Source organism: Dunckerocampus dactyliophorus, chromosome 3 (assembly GCF_027744805.1).
Source record: "Dunckerocampus dactyliophorus isolate RoL2022-P2 chromosome 3, RoL_Ddac_1.1, whole genome shotgun sequence".
Taxonomy (NCBI): domain Eukaryota; kingdom Metazoa; phylum Chordata; class Actinopteri; order Syngnathiformes; family Syngnathidae; genus Dunckerocampus; species Dunckerocampus dactyliophorus.
The window spans coordinates 23743646-23761048 of NC_072821.1; positions in this window are offsets into that span (position 1 = coordinate 23743646).

The following is a 17403-nucleotide window of genomic DNA, read 5'->3' on the forward strand; positions in this document are numbered from 1 at the left end:
TTTGTAATCCTTTCACTTTATTTTATACTACTAAAGCTTGAGTAGTTCAGGTAGTAGTAGTTATGGGTAGTGATCCAGTGGAAACACACTATTTTCTTTTATTATCATGAGCATGGGAAAATGATTTATTATTAATAATGTACTGTACTGTATTATACATTGTATTATATTATATTATAATATATCATTTCAAAAATGAAATCTCCCATAAAAGAACAAAGTCCAAACATTTTGACAAGTTAAAAAGGCTAAAACCCTGTTTTTCTGCCTTTTTTTTTGTTTGTTTGTTTATTGTTTCCTTGGCATTGTTTCAGTCTCAGTTAATTTAGATTAAAATACAGTCTCTGTATGTTCTAATTCATTCTGACTGTGTGTGAAAACTTCCTACTAGAATGTGTTATGTATATATTGTATTTCTTCACATGTTCTAATTCGTCCAAATAGAGTATGTCTGTTTTTTTTTTATTTCTTATTTTGTGTATTTGAATACATTTTATAGGTTACATTTGTGAACAATGTCAGCTACGTTTTGACATGTGGAATGTATTTCCTGAAAAATACTCACCCATGAAACTTATTTTTCCCCCCCACACTTAATAATTTTCATGTTGGCCTTACATTGGATTAGCACTGAGTGCACGTCCCATGTGAGCTACTTCTATTAATATTAACACATTAGAAATGTGTAATGTAGGAATTCCTTGTCGTTGTCCAGCTTCCTTCTTACACATGTGCATGTTCTAACAGAAGTAGAAATGTGGATTATGAGGATTGTGTTTATCTTAATTAAATGGATTAATAATGTCTTGTCTTCAGGCAGGGTATTGTCGTTTTTTTCTGAAAAGAAATCATTTGCAGTGTTATCAGTTGCAGTGTGAATGACCCTCATTCAACCAACTGTGCATTCATGATGTGAATAAAACTAGACAACTGCAAATGATTGATTTTTTTTTTATTAAATATGGGCGATCTATAACACAGTTGCTCAAGACGTGGATATATTTGGATTGTCCAGTTCAGTAATACTCGTGGATGCCTTCAGTGTCTTTAAACTTCAAAATAAAGACACACACGTGCTTCAGTGGATGATGTATTTTGCTATAAATAAAATTGGCTGAGCTCTGACACCCATATTGTTATTATTAATTCATCATTTTGTACAAATTGCTGGTTATGAACAATTCCTCAAAAGAATACATGAAGGCATTAAAACAAAGATATGAAAAACATAACACTGGGATTTCATACAATTGTTTATTGTGTTGATTCACATTCTCCTTTTCGTGCAGGTGGATTTCCTTCAGTGTTTACTCACTGACTTTTACGGCTGCTAAAACCCGTAAAATGTCAACGTGTGAGTATACAGACATACACAATGCAGCCAAGTAGAGCAGACAGCAGCGGTCCATAATGTGAGAGTGAGCGTTATATAAGAGCATTGCTTCTAAAAATAGAAATGCAGCAATGGTAAACAGGAGTCTAAACTGTTTGCCTCTGAGCTTTCAAAGGAAACCTGAATGAAATTTAGATTAAAGCACCATCTTAGCTATAAACAGAACTGGTGATGACGATGACGACAATAACCGCAGGTTCCTGCAGGCGCACGAGAGCAACGGTCTTCATGATACGTGTGAGTGACTGATAAAGTCTTATGACTTTCATACTGGAACTACTCACTTATTTGAATGAAGCAAAAGCCACCATATTGAGAGAGTCAGCACAACCTGCTCATTGACAGTAACTTGTTATTGCTTCATTTTGAAGGGTGGAGCTCACTGATACAAATATATAACATTTTTGAAAAGGGTATGTGGTGCAAAACATAATAGAATACAACAGAATAGCTTCTTTTCATTCATTTTTTGAACAGTTACCTTGTGGAGGAATAAATAAGACAAATACAACACAGCACACAGTGTCGTTTATTTCCATTCTGATTTTTAATGCATAATAGTTTTGCTACTAAAATGATCAGCAGACATAAAGAAGGAATGGGGCTGCAAGACGTGACTGTTTTTTTCAGTCAAAAGCACATGAAGTGTATCTATAAATCCAACAAAATAAAGACCTTTTCCACAAAAAAAGAAAAAGAAATGTCATTGCCATTTCAGTATTTCACAACTAATGGTGTGTAACATCAACGGAATAGCCTGAAGAAAAACATAACATTTTAAGCCTTAAGAAAAAAAAATCCTTCATGCATTGTACTGACTTTCTGACTTTTTATTTTAAATGTATTTTATGATTAACTCTTCATTCTTTTATCATCTAATCAATATATTATTTATCATACATTCTGTAAACAGGTTTAGTCAACTTTTACAGCTTTATTTATTTCTATTACTGAAACAGCTCACAACAACCTTGATGAACTTTATTAAGACACATCTTTATCCTTTTCCTTTTACTATTAAAAAAAAAGGGTAAAAAATATATTGTAACTGCTGGGACACGGAGAAGGGGTAGGATTAAATAACCTTAGTCCTTTTTGGGCATGTTGATTTGTGACCATAGTTTTTAACTCATTCACAGTAAATCATGATACAATTTCCAGTAAATAAATTCATTCCAGCTTTAATCCACACATTTTTTTTTTGTCCACAAGGCATTTATATGCACAATTATGAGATAATTCATATTAAAATAAAGTCAGCATATGTACGACAAATGACATAAAGCCAAATTGTGTGTTACAGTATGCTACACAACTAATATACACACATGTGCACCGCTTACATCACAAACCATAGACACCACACACACACACACAAATGATATTCTGCCAGTCATCAAACATACGTACATTTACTTGCAAAATCAAATCAAGATACATAAAAATAGTCAAATGTGTAAATGAATATGCTTAATAATAATAAAAAAATCTTATAATGTTCTTTCCGGTTAAACAGCTTCAGGGTATTTGTGGAAAACTGTTTGGAACCTTTTACGTGTTTGTGCGTCACACCGTTTTCTCCTTTCTTTTACGTCACTGTCAAATGTCCAATGAAAAAAAAAAAACATTTAAAAAAGTACATTTAACAACATGTTTCACACGCATGCTGCACATTGAATTCATGGCAGTGTTGATTCATTAGAAATGTTTGGCTGAATATTTAGAATAGAATATTCCACAATATAACAAATAGTTTATCTTTAATAACTTTTTTTTTTTTTTACTGTTTGCCACTAAAACATACTCTGAAGTACAACTCAGGTTTACATGACTGCAAAAAAAGAGGCATGGAAAGTTACTGTACATGCTCTGGTCACTCATGGGGCTGTTTAAATGTATGCGTCTTTGTCAGATGAGCCACATGGTGTCATTCAATCATTCATTCTTTTTCTATGCCGCTTAATCCTGATTAGGGTCATGGGCTGACTTTGAGAAGGACACCCTGGACCGGTCGCCGGTCAATCGCAGGGCACATATAGACAACCTATAAATCCATACCTATGGACAATTATTAACCTAACATGCATATTTTTGGAATGTGGGAGGAAGCTGGAGAAAACATGCAAACTCCACACAGAGATATCCAACGGAGATTCGAACCCAGATCTTCCAGATCGCCTGACTGTGTGGCCAACATGCTAGCCACTAGGCCACCGTGCGGCCCACATGATGTCATGGTTCGATATCTGCTCTGTGGTTTACTGATAACTGTGCATTAAAACAGCTGTGTTGTTTTATTTCATACTGAGATTTGTGATTTCATATTTTAAAAAACAAAGCGCAATCAGAGGGCTGGCAGTGCGCTGTCCAGTGAAGATGCATGAGACATTTGATTTGAGAAAAACAAAATATCTGTTTGACACACGCTGGAAAGTTTTCCTTTTCGTAGCATCACTATTTCACTCTGTGCTCATTCATGCGCTGTCATCTCCGAAGGTGTGTGTGATAACCTGTGTTTTTGACAAAAAGGGGAAAGTAAAATGAGTGTGAATAAAAAACAGCAGGCAGCTTTAGAAACACGCACCAAATATACATTGATGGATAACTATAAAACATCTTACGTACCATAATGCTTGGCATTAGTTTAACATTTACTGTTTGAATAAGTCAAAACCGGTTGAAAAAGTCATAGAGTCATGTCTGCGTGTCTGCGTGTGTGAAAGATGTCTCAATCCGGAATTATTTACATGAACTTAATGATGTCTGACTCCACAAGACACTAATGTGTGTCTGTGAGTCCACATGAATGAAATAATAGTGCACACAGTAGTACACCGAAAGTCACATTTTAGTAAATCTGTGTGGCGTGAAATCGATGCTGAGATGAAACCAAATGAAATGAATGTCATGTTTTTGTTGCTGTGGTGTCACCACAAATTGACCACATCTGGTGCATCACGGGCGTGACACCTGACAGGCACACACACACACACACACACACACACACACACACACACACACACACAAGTATCACTTAACATACAGTCTAATGTCTACTTTTTTTTTTTACTCTGGGACCAGTAATGAGGTACAGTAGTGCAAATACCCTACATGCATACTGCGTGAATGCCAAGGGTAAGATCATTTGTTAGTTTGATAGTTTGTGTCACTCTTTTCACTTTCACTCTTTTAGATGTGTGACGATTCAAAGATTACCATACACCAGGGGTGTCCAAAGTGCAGCCCGGGGACCATTTGTGGACCGCAGCACATTGTAAAATTACTTTTACAAAAAAAAAAACACACCCAACAAAATGGGAAAAAGAGTAAAAAGGCATAATGTCAGAAGAACTTCATAGCATATTGAATTGGCGTTAGCCTTTTTTTAACATCAAAATATCAAAATGTCCCCCCACCCTCATTTTTCAGTATGCGGCCCTCAGTGAAAAATGTTTGGACACCCCTGACATACACTCTGTAGTGTGCGTGTGTGTGTGTGTGTGTGTGTCCCGAGATGGTATACAGTAGCAGTGTTACTCCTCAAGCCGCAACAACATACTGTAAAATGATGCTCACGTCCTTCACAAATGCTTTTTGGGGTAAGGGCTTCCCATCTTCATGTATGCACAGCAAGCCCAGACCGCAAAAAGATTTATGACGGACAAGTGCTGGTTCCTCCCGGGTCCACTTCTTTTGTCCACGACTCCTCAGGTCTTCATAGTAATCATTATTGTGGTTTTGGAAGGTATGTTGTGTGTGAAGCCCACTGAACCGGCACTGCTTTGCTGCCAGTGTTGTCATTAAAAAGAGGCGTTGTGGACTTTCACGCACAGCTGAGGCTCTCCTGTCATTTCATTGGACAGATCCAATTGCCAATGACCAATAGAAATGCAGCAGAAAAGAGCACCTACATTATAAGCAGAGGCTATACAGCGCCTGACAATCATACGTATATGCATTGTGACTTCATAGCAACCATGCGTGCCCGTGGTTTGGTATGTGGTTGCGGTTTTGAACTATTAACAATATATGCTGAGTTTTATGATTTTTACACATTTTGGGGGGGATGAGAGTGGAGTCCAAAACCAAACAAGGGACCCCACCCTCTCTTCCCATTTCCACAGGAGTCGTCCAAGCCTTTTCATGCGTGGACGCATCTCCCAGCCGGTCACGATCCAACCCCCCCCCCCCCCCCCACCACCTCTACTTCCAACTACACCCCTCCTCCCCCCATCTGTCTCAAGCTCATCGGAGCCAGACGCCACTGACGCAGCACGCGGTGTGCTCACTTTCAGCAGTCACGACTCAGGTCTCATCGCGCACAAAAGGACAAAACACTGCAAAAAAGGACTCAAATGTCACTGTCGAGCTCTATTTGAGGCGGTGAGCTGCTTTTTATTTGACTCTTTCATTTAGCTTACACATAAAATACCTAAACGGGGCGAGGGGGTGTTTTTGATCACATTTGAATCAGTAAAATAAACAAAAACAATCAAATATGAACATACTTTAAAAGGATCTGAGACAAAGGGAAGTGCATTGAATGTGTGAGTAATGGCTAGAGTGGTGTATTATACATAGCCCTTCAGCACCACACTGAGAGGACAGCTCCCCAGTAGTCACAAAGCAGTAATACACAAGCAAAGCTAGATATTTCAACGTGTAAAAACAGCAAATTCCTAATGCATGCAACACTTATCATAGCCACCCCTTAAAAAATCCTAATAGGGTGATTCCCTTCAAGATGCACGTATATACACACACACACACACACACACGCACACACATACTCACGCATGACACGGCGTTTCTTTTTGCAAACAATCACATGTAAGGCTCCCCTATGCACTGGCATGAATCAAAACAGAAAATGAAGCAAAAATCTGGCTAGAAAAAAAATACATGATGCAAGAGAAAGGTTTGCAATACTCACCGTGCAAGCAGGAGGAGTGTCACCACGAAATACAAGAGCAAATAAAACTGCTCTCTGCTTTAAAATGTGCTCTCTTGCTTTTCGGTTCTTCCTACTGTGCACACACTGTACTCTTGAATGGTGTGCCTTTTATAGGAGTGATGCCCCCTATCTATTTCTGGATCACGATCCAACCCTGTTTCTATTTTTAGCACGCGCGTGATGAAAAAAAAGAAAAGGAAAAAAAAAAGCTCGCAGAGTTTCCTTGGAGGAATTTCGTGCGTGCAGCCTTTATCATCACCCCCCCCCCCCCCCCCCCACACACACACACACACACGCACGCACACCCATCGCGCACGGTGAATGCGCGTGCACAGAGGCGTCTCCTCAACACAATGCGTGGAGAATGCACGCTCGTCTTCTGCAGGTTTGTGTGCATCGTCAGACATAAAAACAAAAATTACATTCATATTCTCAATGCCACCATTGTGTCTGCATTGTTCTTTTTCACCAAACGGCAAAAAAGACAAGCCACTTCCTTCTTCTCCAGGGGGCTGCGTCAATGTTGACGTCAGGCGGAGAATCTCCCACTTTGAAGGTGGAACAAGGAGCATCCATGCACAGCTTGTGGGGACAACTGTGGCAAACAATGCACCGTGTGCCCAATGAAACGTGTAAAAGCACCCCATTCCCTCCCATAACCCCCTCTTACACTGCAAATGACATTCCGTTATTTTGCGTAAGCTCTATCTTATGAGATCCACATTTAACATGTGCCTCACTTGGTGATCACGAGGACACTGCCTATACCATCTTCAGGCTGGGTTTCCCCCTCCAGCAGACCCACCTACAGGCTCCAGGTGTGATGATGCAGAGCTCCACAAAGAGGTGTAGGGCTGCAGACCCTCCCCCCACCCCCCCGCACAGGGCAGAATGCTGAAACGCGTAGTAACGGAGCGCCGCTTGGCCGACTGATGATGCTATTTTTAACTCCCATCCTCAACATGCCTGCCGCTGCGGCTTTCTCTGCTCAAGGTGGCCTACTACTGTACACAGGGCTGGAGCATATACTGAATGGTCAACATGCACGCATCTCAATCACAAGCATGATCAGGAAAGGAGCGCTCATATAGAACATTTCGCAAAATACTCTGTTTTGAGAGCTGAGAACTTTGTGAGCTTCTTGAAGTCTAGTTTTTATGTTTATGCGAATTGTACTTACCTAAAGGAGTCGATGCGGGTGTCCTTGAATTTCTTTACTAAAGTGATGATGAGAAAAGAAAGGAAGAGGTTATAGGTGTTTAAGTGTATACACCTGGTTGAGAATAGATGCACATATGGTGTTTCATACAAATTTTATGACTGGAAAACTGTTGGATAATATGCCGGTGCATTGCAATAAATCAAAATAGCTTTGAAATGTTCCAAAATTTCAAAAGTGAAACTATTAAATTCCATAGATTCACTACACACAGAATGAAATGTTAATGTTAATGCTAATCTCAAATGATACGCCCCCCTTGTCCTCCCAGATCCCCTTGAAACAGCACATGGACTCCATAACCCCACAAGTATTCAATAATCTTCAGCTTTAATGATGGCTGCGACAATTTAATGGTTTGAACCAAAATATGGCCAATATTTGTGGGTATTTCTCCTCTCTCTGAGCTTTTTGTGATGTTCATTTTCACTTCCATAGTAATGGTTTGTAATTTCTTTGGCACACTGCCCTATGGGCCCATTTAAAAAAGTGCAAAAAGTTAACAAATAGGTGACGTTATTCTTCCTCAGTGTGGCTGAAAAGGCACACACTGCATTCTTGTGGTGAATGTGGTGTGTGTTCTTCCGCTGGTGCGCGCTATAACTAGTTCTCAAGTGAGTCTCTTGTTTACGAACCAAAATTAATTTACTTAAAATAATTAATTTATGGGAGCGTATCCGTAACCAAAAAACGTCATAACGGGGAATTTTATTAAATTAAATGACAGGACCACCTGTAATTTTGATGGTTATGGCATACAGCCAATATAATCAATATTGTAAGGTTTGTGCTCTAATCAGCAAAAGAAACACAAAAACCTCCTGAGCCTTTATTGGAACTTAGTCTAAACGGAACTCATGAAATCAAATAATCTTTGCACAATACAGTAACCCCTCATTTTTTGCGGGTAATTGGTTCCAGACCCGACCGTGATAAGTGAATTTCCGCAAAGTAGGATTCCTTATTTTTAAACCGCATATTTTTGTCGTTTGCAGCAAACCTGTTTATGAGTTTTTAACATAATTAGAGCTCTCTATACTTGAAATAACACCATTATAGTCACCTTTACACTTGTATTACCTAATATAGTAGACATAATAAGAGTACATATGCCATTTAAGACATTGAACTGGTGTGTGTTGCTGAAAATGTGTTGCGGTGTTTGGGGAGTTAAGTGTTGGGCGGACAAGAAGTGACGTCGGGGGTTCAGAGTTGAGTTTCACCTTGCCGTTGGATACGGCTGCGACAGTAGCTCGTGCTTTTAGTAGGCTTTTTTATCCGGGATTATTTTGCCTGTTGCGGGATAATTCAAACCTGCAATAAAAGCCTGTTGTTTTTGCAACCAAGTCTGGTGTGTGTGTGTGTGTGTGTCTCATCGAACATTACAGTAACATTACTGACACCTAGTGACCTGTGTAGAATACTACATATTTTTACGCCTTTGAATGCGTCTTCTGAATGCTTTGGATTTGTATTTTACTTCACTTATCCATTTTTATGCTTGAAAATGCTAAATTTAGGCAAATTATATTTTTTGTCTAATAATAGGCTGTATTCAACCACAAAACAGCATGGTGTATTATATTATATTATAATGTATTTTCTATATTATATTTTTGAAAAACTGCAATAGAGTGAAGCCGCAAAATTCAAAGCACAAAGTGGTGAGAGATTACTTCTAATTTATTCAGAAGCACCATATTCAGCACGTATCAGTTTTGCACCCTCATAGGTCCAAGAATTGAGAGTAGTAATATCAAATTGGAACTGTCCGTGGGGCCACACATTGGCCTAGTGGTTAGCATGTTGGCCACACAGTCAGGAGATCTGGAAGATCTAGGTTCAAATCTCTTTTGGGCATCTCTGTGTGGCGTTTGCATGTTCTCCCCGTGCATGCGTGGGTTTTCGCTAACATCCATGTTAGGTTAATTGGTCGGTCTAAATTGTCCATAGGTTTGAATGTGAGTGGGAAAGGTTGTTTATCTGTATATGCCCTGCTCCAGCATACACCCAGAACCCTTTTTTGTGTTTGTATCATTTTGAATAAAATGACTTGCGTGTACCAACAATATGACTTCCCTTATGAGGTTCAACCAGATGACAGCCATCCCAAACTGAAAGTCGACATATTGCACATGGCTGGCAGTGATAGTACAAGTTTTTGTGAATTTTATAAAAAAATTTATATTGGCCCTCAAACAATGCAGGGTATCCCACACCTCTCACCTCAAGTGGTATAGAAATTGAATGGATGTATATTTGACGGATTTCATTCAAGTGCCTCTCTCAGTCCTTATGTCTAAATGTTAACAAGTTTTAACATTTCTGTCTCAGATTGGCCATGTACAGATTCTTGAACAATATCATGTTCAAGTCAAGTTGGAACTGATCTCAGGTGATTTACATGTACCAAGCAGACCCTGGACTGATAATTAATCAATCACAGGGCGGACGCATGGAGACAGTCATCAAATTTAGACTCACATAGTTTTTCACTGATCGAATTTTTTCGATTGTGGGAGGAGCATAAGCACGAGAACATGCAAGCTATATCAGGAAGCCGAGACTGAAACTCAAATCCCAACCCATAGTTGAATATGATGGTTAAAATACTGTCGGACAGCATGTTGGCGGATGTGGTGAGCACTTCACATCAGAGACCACTGTGTGGAATTAACATGTTCTACCCGTGCTTGTGTAGGTTAGCAGTCCCAAAACATGCAAGGTATAAGAGAAGACGTTAAATTGTCCGTAGGTGTGAATGTGAGTGTGAATGGTTGTTAAATAACAATGCAATAACAAATATTTAAACAATAGACTAGTATATCCCGGGTGCACCCTGACCCAAAGTCAGCTGGAATAGGCTCAAGGCTCCCAGGATACAGATGTAAAATGAATGAATGAAAAAAGAAACAAAACCCCATTAAACCAACATTTAAAAAACATAACTTTATTACTGGCACATTCTTGTAGGAGATGTTAAAAGCATTTTTCTCGTAGCTTTATGACCTCAGAGGCCCAGCCTGTTGAAGAATGTACTGTAATAATGTTACAATGAACTGTCCTTGGTGCTGAAGTTCCAGTTCTTCTTTTAACACAGCTCGGGGTTGTGTCTCAAAACACTTACACTGCATTTCAATGGAGGAAAAATGGTCTTTTTGGTAAAGTGTGTATCCTCAATCTGTTTTTGAGTACTACAAGTGTACTGTACATAAAAACATCCCATACAAACCTACAATCTGTCAATGGATTTAGCAAATAATAACAAAGTTTTAAATTCAGCATATTGATTTTCAAACATATTTTGAAACAAAAACCCTGTTGTTTTGATGCAAAACATTTGGAGTTCTACTCACACTGTGGGAAGTTTCTCCTGGATGTTATGTAATGTTTTACTGAATGAAGCAATGCACTCGTGTCATGCTCATGTTTTGCCTCAAATCAGGTCCAGCACTGTTTTGCTGCAGCAACTATAAAAAGTCACTATCACTCAATTACGTAATATCTTGCAGCAACATCCGTTACTATACTCAGCAGTGGGGAGCTAAAAATACATGTTCAGATGTGAAATGATACATTGGAACACAACAATGATCATCAAAAAGTTTAGCACTGAAATGAATGCCAAACTTTTCTCACTGGCCTTAAAGCAAAGTGGACAGGAACTGTTTGGCAATGACATCAAGGCCCTTTTCATAAATGTACAAGGGAACAATGTGCGAAAGAAAGGAATTCACGGACGAAATAACAAGCTTGCACTACCAATTTAGTAGGTATTTATAACAGCTTGCTTTCTTGCCAATTACTGAGAAACCAAAAGTTCATTTTCATGGCATGTTGGCTATGCAGCAATGTGACTTACATCAAACATGCAAACATTTATGAAGGGTTTCCTACTACACAGCATGTTGAACAGACATATCCATGCATCTATTAAGCGTGCATTTAATAAACGGTAAACGGTGCATGCAAGTTCAGTACGAGAACAAGCTGGCTGAGCTACTCCTGCAGTGAATATACTACCAGTCTGAAAACACTCAATGGGTTCAGAGCCTCACACGCTCATTCAATGCAGTCGCTCTCTGCTGTGCCAAGTCACATGCCTATTACATAACATGGCTCCTACTGCTGGGCTCAACGTCCCTGACAAATCCATGCACGCTTTGCTGCACACAAGCTATTTATATACTGCAGCTAAGATAGGGCTGCTCAAAAATATAACTCTCTTCAATTATTCATTGAGAAACATTTCTTAGGAGAGTTGGCACAGAGTTCTGTTGGACAAGAATAGACCAAGGGACTAACAATAAATAATGTACATTAGCAATGCAGGAGTCTGTTTGCCCTCGGCGGCTTCAAACCTGAATGGCAAGGGTGGGGAACATGTAGCTGCATATTTCAACCTGCATGCATGGCGTTTGTATTTATAGCCCAGTGTGCATACACTTCAGCCGCTCGCCAACCATCCTGTTCTTTTACAGGATTCTAAAAATAGCAGGCTGCGCCGTGCTTGTGCCATTTTTAGGCCTTGTGATTTAAGGGGGTTGGGGTTAGGGGGTGTAGCATGAAAGAAACAAATGCTGTTTCACACTTGTGCTATGTCGCTGCACTTTTGCCTGTGAATGAGTTCCATCTAAGATGATTCATTCAACTCAAAGCATCACGGTCTCGTTTTGAAATCTTTTTAAATAGACTTCTTGATTTTATTGTAGCATGAATAGAAGGTGTTCTAAGAGATCGATTGATCAGTTGATTATTTAATTTTTGTGAAAGAGTTTAGAGTAGAAGTGTCCAAAATATTTCCATCAAGGGACGCATAGTGTAAAAAGAAGAAATGTGAGTGAGAGATATCTATCCATCTATCCATCTCATTTCTTTGTTTTGCAGTATATACTTCTTGTGAGTAGTATATACAGTATATACATTTTAAGACTTCTTGAAAAATTGCAATAATTTACATTTTGCACTGTTGGATCTTAAGGAGGTTGCAAAAAGCTTTTCAACTGGCCTTAAAAATGTTGATCAGGAGTGTATATACGGTAGATCCACTCTTTTTGTGAGGGGTTACGTTTCAGGGACTACCAGCGAATGGCAAAACACACAAGCAATTGATACACCGGCTAACTCCCACCCCTCCAAACCCTGCTGCTAGCTGACATCTCCTCCGACTTTGGATCCACATTTGCAATAAAAGTTCAGATCCAAAGCCCTCCCCTTTTCACTTCAATATGCCTCACACATGTATTAAATGCATTTTAAATGATCAAATGTACAGGTACTCACCAGTAATGAATGCTAATGTAAGACGATCGATGAACAGATGGCATGGTGTAGAACAGGGGTGTCCAAAATGCAGCGCAGGGGCCATTTGTGACCACCAGCTTGTTTTTTGTTGGCCCGCGGCTGTAGAAATAAAATTAAACCAAAACACCCAGCAAAAATGGGAAAAACACAGCAAAAACGCGAACTGTAAAGAGAAGAAGCTGAAACGTTGATATTAATAACCAATAATAAAATATTTAATACCTTAAATACATATATACAGTATATAACATTTATTTTAGCCTTTTCACAAAATTGAAAAATACATAAAAAGATCAAGGTGGCCCTCCGCATCCTTTGAGCTTCTGTTTGTGGCCTTCGGTGGAAAAATATTGGACACCCCTGGTGTCGAAGTTATACAGGGTCAGGCAAAATGATCTGACACATTTGTAGGTTAAATACAAGACAAATAAAGTAAAAAAACGAAAAAGTGTTTTTATTTTCGAAAAGTACATATAATGCCATTTTTTTCATATAATGCCATTTTGCTTTGTTTCTTTATAATGCCATTGTTTTTTGTCTCTTTTTCAGTTGCTGCCAAGAATTGGACTGGTGAGCATCGCGCTTTCATTGTGGAAACGTTTATCAAAACAAACAAATCTGTAACTGCAACACAACGAGCGTTCCTTTTGCACTTCAACCTTGGTAGACATGATCCCGTACCAGCTCGAAACACGATCTTGTTATGGGTTAACAACTTCAGTGCTACTGGATCTGCATTGAGTGTGTGGACAATAATGGATCCCATTTGACTGATTTAATTTTTAAAACATAATGAAACAGAATGGCATTATATGTGCTTTTCGAAAATAAAAACACTTTTTTGTTTCTTTACTTTATTTGCCTTTTATTTAACCTACAAATGTGTCAGATCATTTTGCCTGACCCTGTATATAAGTTTCACTTTTTGCAACTATGGTGAGTTCAAGGACCGCTGAACAAAGTGCAAAATCCCTACGCTTGATGAAAAAACATCATCAGTGAAGCATAAAGACGTAAAAAATTGTGGTCTTTTTTGAAACAGTGGTACATGTATTCTATGCATGTATTACCCGTGTCATCAATCAAATGGCCCCAGGCAGCCCTTTGGACACCACTGAACTAGGGGTTTGTTGTGGATTAATTGGCCACTACATGTAGCTGTGACACATTTTGGGTTTGTACTTCCCAAAAAGCCAAAGACTGTAGGACTGTAAAAATAGCAATAGTGGTGGCAAGTTGCATCACTGAATAATTCTGAGTAGCAAACATGCGCACCAAAACAAAAATTCTGTTTGATTCCAAAGTCTTAAAGAGTCTTTCTGGTATTGGGAGTGTGATATCAGAAGTCTACTATGTAGGACGTGAGAGAAAATGTGGCGTCTGATCAATGTCATGTGTTAGAAATGTACAGTATATATTAGAAAGTAAGTCATATGTGCCTGGATATTTCATCCAAAGTTGAAGTGTTGATTATAGCTTAAATATTTGAATGCATAGAGGTACAGTGCATGTGCAGCCCCACGCCCTTGACTTCGATGGATGTGTCTTTTAGTCTCATACACAATAATACAACACACAATAATACAATAAAAACCTCCCTGACAGTGTCACTCACACGTGGAAAAACAACATGTACAGTAATTACTTGATTATAGGAGCACTGTTGGAGAACACGTTATAAATATTTTGCATTTAAGAACAGCTTTATGACCTCAGAGGTCAAGCAGCATTGAGGAGCATAACAATGCTACAATGGAACTGTCCTTGGTGTTACAGTTGGTGTACTGCTTTGACAATAGTAAAACAGTTACGTAAAGTACATTTTCAGGCAGCAAAACACCCTTTTGAGAATGTGTGTACAGTAGGGGTGTCACATGACCTTGTGACACAAGATACATTGCCATGTGCATGCGTGTTTGTTTTCAACGTCTCCTGCCTCGAAACAGGCAAGAAATGATGCACTTTGTGCATTGGTTTCAGCACCTTGGCATGTTTGTTCCGTAGAACAAGGGCATGAATGGAGCGAGCCCTTTTGTCAGTCATAAGTCTCTTTGTCTCGGTGGATGGAGGCAGGGCTGGTAGCATACACACAGTGTAGGATAGAAATTATATTAGTAGATTTTTTTCCGTTGTACTTTTCTTTAAAAAGTACAGTTAAAATCTTGTCTCATTCTCAGACATGATCTCGTGTATGGTCTCGTCTCGAATTTGGTTTTTGAGTGTGTAAACAGGGCCCTTCTGGCAGGCCAAATTAGTAGCATTAAAGGAAAACCGCACTTTTTGGGGAATTTTGCCCATCATCCACAATCCTTCTGTGAGACCTGAATACATGTGTCTTTCTCTTTTGTGTGTGTTTTAAAGATATACAAACACATAAAAAGCGACAGCTCAATAGTGCACGTAATGGGACACACTTATGCCGTCCACATAGGCCGCTATTAAAACACCTCCAAAAACCTCCAACAAGGTTTTATGGTTTTATATACATGCTGTGACCATGTAGTAGCAGGTTCATTCATGATGACATGTAATACTTACAGTATTTTGTGCATTTCAGCCATTCTAAGAATTACCGGCGCATTCATTTCACATCGCAACGTCGTAGAAACAAACGCCTAGCGTTAAATTTTCCAAACTCAGAAATAAAAACACAGCAGCAGTGGCGGCATCTCGAATATGTACCCTCACCATTTGGTTGTGTCCTGAGGCGTTGTGAGCGCGACCCTGACACGCTACGGGCAAATCTGTGGTGGAGCTAGTCACTAGCTGGCTAGTAGCTATGTGTGGTATGGCTAAGTGTCAATGCGCCAGTAATGTAGTTCAGTGGGCGTGATCATGATAATAATAATAATAACAATGTCGCTGTATCTTGGTTAATATGCAAATCACACGTTGCTGGCGCTTTTTGGAGGCTTTTTGAAAGGACTTTATAGAAGAAATAATGTCCCATATGTGCAGTAATGAGCTGGCTGTTTTCATATCTTTAATACGCACAGAAAAGAGAACGACATGTGTTCATGTCTCACATAAGCATTGTGGATGATTTTTAAAAAAGTGCATTTTTCCTTTAATATACTGTTCAGAAACTGGACATCTAGGTGTTATTTCAGGACTTTGTGGTGCAAGTAGTGGCACTGTTTTTTTATTTTTTTAAGAATACTGTACATACACTAGAATTGACTTTAATAGAGCACATTGGTGATACGCCTCCCTGTTATAGGGGCAAACTGAGGACACAAAATAGTACAGCTGATGTGACTGCACGACATGCACAATTTTCAAGGTGCATCCTTGAAAAGGTGCTAAAAGCATCTTGTGGACCTTGGGTTATTTTCAACAATCTTGGACAGTGAAATGTTCCTTCAGCAGGTTTCAATGACGCAGAATCCTCGGCTTGCAGCCAAGCGCTATCGTTTATTACTGTAAGGGGGGCAAGCTACTGGAGACAATTAGCTCATTAAAGGAAAACTGCACTTTTTTTGGAATTTTGCCCCACAATCCTTATGTGACACATGAATATATATTTCCTTCCCTTTTCTGTGCATTCTAAAGAGAGAAAACGAATTAGCATGAGGGAGTTAACGTCATGGAACCCACCTATTTTCGACTAAAAAACGCCGACAATGTTACATAACTGACCTGTATAATAACCAAGCTACTTAGTTATTTTACACAGAATTTACACAAAACATCAAGTACAAACGACACAAAAACACTGTTCCTGGATAAACCCAGATATCAGAAAACTTGTGAAAGAACGATATCAAGCCCCGCAAATAGCAAATAACACAAAATAAACTCATCCCAGAGAGATGTTTCACCATGCTGAAAGGCAAAGGCAGATTTACTTATTGCAATCATTTTGAAATGAAATGGCAATGGTACAATTAGATGGAACCATATAAGGTGACCGCCCAAAAGAACAAAACGTCCTACAAATTAAAATAAATGATCAACTAACAAGTAATATTCCAGCTGTAGCAGAGGCATTTAACCACTATTTTATTGATTCCGTGACTGAAACAGTACGGTGTTTTGCACCTGTTGCAACTCCCTTTCATCGATGCAAATCAACCAGTTTTCAATTTTGTAAATATTAAAGAATCAGAGACATCGCACACTATTAATTCACAGAGACCATCCAAAATGGAAAGATATTTTTGGTATGGACACAGTGATGCTCAAGGAACTTAGCACATCAGTCACACGGCCTCTCTCTAAAATCTTTCCATTTCACAAAAAATGTGGAAGCATGTGGAAACCCGGTGCTGTCACTCCAATTTTTAAAAGTGGAGATCCTCACTCTATGGCCACCCATAGACCCATCAACATATTGGCCACAGTGTCCAAGACTGCAGAGAAACTGATAGCAAAACAAATAATCAATCAATTAGACACCACACCCTTTGCCCTACACCCCATGCAGTTTGGGTTTAGAGTCAATTACTCCACCCAGACAACTTGTTATTTCACGGAAAGCGTCAGAGCCATGTTAGACCGAGGTGGGGCTGTCGGTGCTGTGTTCCTGGATCT